At 46.2% G+C, this 3,708-nt stretch overlaps 1 non-coding gene across 1 annotated transcript; it reads right to left on the bottom strand.

Annotated features, from left to right (window-relative positions):
• Positions 1-988: 988 nt before the first annotated feature.
• On the bottom strand, positions 989-1,060 carry TRNAC-ACA (transfer RNA cysteine (anticodon ACA)). The gene has a single exon. It is a non-coding gene; the product is annotated as a tRNA-Cys (tRNA).
• Positions 1,061-3,708: the final 2,648 nt, after the last annotated feature.

The raw sequence follows: 3,708 nt of genomic DNA, 5'->3' as shown, positions 1-3,708 counted from the left end.
TACACGTGTTCCCCATCCTGAACCCCTCTCCCTCCTCCCTCCCCGTACCATCCCTCTGGGTCGTCCTAGTGCACCAGCCCCAAGCATCCAGTATCATGCGTTGAACCTGGGCTGGCGACTCGTTTCAAATTAAATTCTATTTGCTCATTTATTTCATTCAACATTTTGTTCCCTCTATGCCAGGGACTGAAGTGGGGACTGGAAATTGGGAGATTAAAAAGATGCTGTTCCTACGCTCATGGGGATCACAGTCCACTGAGAGGGAAAGGTGATGTCAAATGATGATGTGTGAAGTCCTATCCCAAAGTCTACAAGCGGTGCGGTGCCAGCAGCAGCCTCCAGTGACCAGGGGCAGTGGCAGCAGGGGGCTCGCTGGACTGGTTCAGCAGTGTAGTCTTGTCTGTGGTTATCGCTGGTTGCCCATTCTTTAATTCTTGATATTTTCTGAGTCTTCTTGGTAATTTTACCTAATATGCTCCTAGTAAATTCTCTTTCTACTTGAATCAGCCAGCGTTGGTTGATAGACTGCTTATTTCAAGTTATTAGGAATCCCTCCAGGATTGTTTTATGAATGAAAATGTGAGACTAAACCCCATCCAGTTGTGAAAATGATGAAATACTTCCGTGCCAGTTGGTATTGATAAATAAGCACTGCTCCCAGCCCCCCTGAGATGCTAGGCTTCCAGGTTCCTCCCCTGGGACGGACCCTCTCTCTTCCCCACAACCCATCATCTCACTGGTTACATTAGGAACAGGTGTTCTGGTACTACATGTGGTATTCTTTCTGATTAACAGGTACCTCTGGTGATGCATCTTAATGTACACAGTATACATTGTAAGTGTATGTATATGAAAGTGACAGTGAAGTCACTCAGTCGTATCCAACTCTTTGAGACCCCATGGACTGTAGCCTACCAGGCTCCTCTGTCCATGGGATTTTCCAGGCAAGAATACTGGAGTGGGGTGCCATTTCCTTCTCCAGGAGATCTTCCCAACCCAGGGATTGAACCTGGGTCTCCTGCATTGTAGGCAGATGCTTTACCCTCTGAGCTACCAGGGAAGTGTATGTATATAAGTATATATAAACATCAAAAATTTAGGACAAATTTCATGTCAAATGGGAAATTACTTCACTCTGTGTGGCTAATGTAAGATCTTTCTGCATATGTACATGTAGATTTATTCCCTTTTCAAATGACTGCTTCATTACATAGATTAACTATAAATGATTTAAGCAGTTTGGGGAGGTTTTAAAAAATAGAGATGTCCTTCCCCCATATCTCAATACCACCTGCAAAACTGTGGCCAAGATGACAGAGTAAGTAGACCCTGCTGCTGCTGCTAAGTCACTTCAGTCGTGTCCAACTCTGTGCGACCCCGTAGACGGCAGCCCACCAGGCTTCCCCATCCCTGGGATTCTCCAGGCAAGAACACTGGAGTGGGTTGCCATTTCCTTCACCAATGCACGAAAGTGAAAAGTGAAAATGAAGTTGCTCAGTCGTGTCCGACTCTAAGAGGCCCCATGGACTGCAGCCTTCCAGGCTCCTCCGTCCATGGGATTTTCCAGGCAAGAGTACTGGAGTGGGGTGCCATTGCCTTCTCCGAAGTAGACCCTGAGCTCATTTATTTCCACATTCACACCAAAATTGTTCTTTATAGAACAACTGTCAATGAGAACAACCTGAAGATTAGCAGAGAAGATCTTCTACAGCTAAAAATATAAAGGAGACACAAGGAGATGGGCAGGAGAGTTGGAGTCACGGTATAGTCAAGACCCACATCCGCAGGTAGGCAACTCACAAATGAGAGAATGATCACAATTGCAGAGGTTCTTCCCAAGAGGTAAAGGGTCCAAACCCTGCTTTGGGTGCCAGCCAGAGGGTTCTGCACTGGGCAAATGAGCACTCAGAACATTTGGCTTTAAACCAGTGGGGCTTACTCTCAGGAGATCAACAGGGCTGTGAGAAACAGACTCCACTCTTAAAGGGCACATACAAAATCTCACATGCTGGGACCCAGGGAAGAAGCAGGAATTTGAAAGGAGCCTGGGTCATCTGACCTGCTGACCTTGGAGAGCCTTCCGAAGAGACAAGAGACAAGTGGGTCTCCCCCTGGGGACACACTGGCAGCAGTCATTTTGGGAGCTCATCTGTCTCAAGGATGCTGGTGCTGGCAACTGACATTTTGGAATCCTCCTTCTTGAGCCCAGGACTCAGACCTACCCAGTACCAGTCCTGGGATGCCCCAAGCCAAACAGCTAGCTGGACTGGAACACAGACCCACCCACCAGGAGGTCAACTCTCCCAGGCTCTTCTGAGCCCCCAGCCACCCAGGGACCCACCCTGCCCGTCATTGGGCTTACTAGCATTGGGACAAAGGCTCACCCATCAATGGGCAGAGGGCAATGGGTACCAGCCCTGGGCCTCCCTAAGCCTCAGCCATGCCCACCAGCAGTCCGACATCAACTCTAGGATTCCCAAGGCTCCACAGCCAGAGATCCTGGGACCCAGCTCTACCCACTAGAGGGCTAGTGCTAGTCCCGGGACCCCGGCCCTGTGGCCAGCTGTCCAGATCTGACCCCACCTACCAGCAGGCCAGCAATAGCTCTGGGACCTTCAGTCCCACAGCCAGAGACCCTGAGATTTTGTATGGTGACTCATGGTAATTAGACTGCTCATGGTGGTTATTTTTTGTTTATCATTTTGAAATATATAGAAATATTAAATCAATATGTTGTACACCAGGAACTAACATAGTGTTGTAGGTCAAAATATTGTACTTCAAAAATGAATAAACAAACCCATAAGAGAGAAGATCTGATTTGTGGTTACCAGAGGCGGAAGAGTGGGGGTGGGTAGGGTGGCTGAAGCCGGGAACTGGATGAAGGTAGTCAAAAGTTACAAACTTCAGGTTACAAGATAAATAAGTACTAGGAATGTAATGTATGACCTGATAAATGTAATTAACGGTATTATATGTTATATGTAAAAGTTAAGAGAGTATATCCTAGGAGTTCTCATCACTAGGGAAAAATACTTTTTTCCACTTCTTGAATTTTGTAGCTACATGAAAGGATGGATGGTCACTAAATTTGTGATAACACTTTCATGTTGTATGTAAGTCAAGTCATTATGCTGTCTACCTTAAACTTGTGCAGTGCCATATATTTGAAAGTGAAGTAAAAGTTGTTCAGTTATGTCCAGCTCTTTGCGACCCCATGGACTATACAGTCCACGGAATTCTCCAGGCCAGAGTACTGGAGTGGGTGGCCATTCCCTTCTCCAGGGGATCTTCCCAACCCAGGGATGGAACCCAGGTCTCCTGCATTGCAGGTGGACTCTTTACTAGTTGAGCTACCAGGGAAACCCGTATGTTTATTACATCTCAATAAAACTAGAGGAAAACAGAAACATTCAAAAAACACACCACCTACAAGATGGAGATTCAGGAAATATAAGAAGTTGGTCCTGTGAATTTTCCAAACTCTCCACGTGGTTCTCCAGGTCTGGGATTTATTGGCATGACCCGTGCATCAGTTGACCCTGCAAACATGAAAACAAAGAAAAAGCCATAAAATTTCCTTTATAAAAGAAGGCCTGTGTTCTCCTTTCTAGGACACAATATATAAAGTAAACAATATAAAAACCTGTGTTTAAAGACTTCCAATCCTTAAGTTTATAGTTGCCCTGGCTTGCTGCTGCTGCTAAG

The sequence above is a fragment of the Capricornis sumatraensis genome, chromosome 2, assembly GCF_032405125.1.
Source record: "Capricornis sumatraensis isolate serow.1 chromosome 2, serow.2, whole genome shotgun sequence".
In the NCBI taxonomy this organism is placed as follows: Eukaryota; Metazoa; Chordata; class Mammalia; order Artiodactyla; family Bovidae; genus Capricornis; species Capricornis sumatraensis.
The sequence above is the reverse complement of the archived record's forward strand: the minus strand, read 5'-3'. Positions and strand labels throughout refer to the sequence as shown.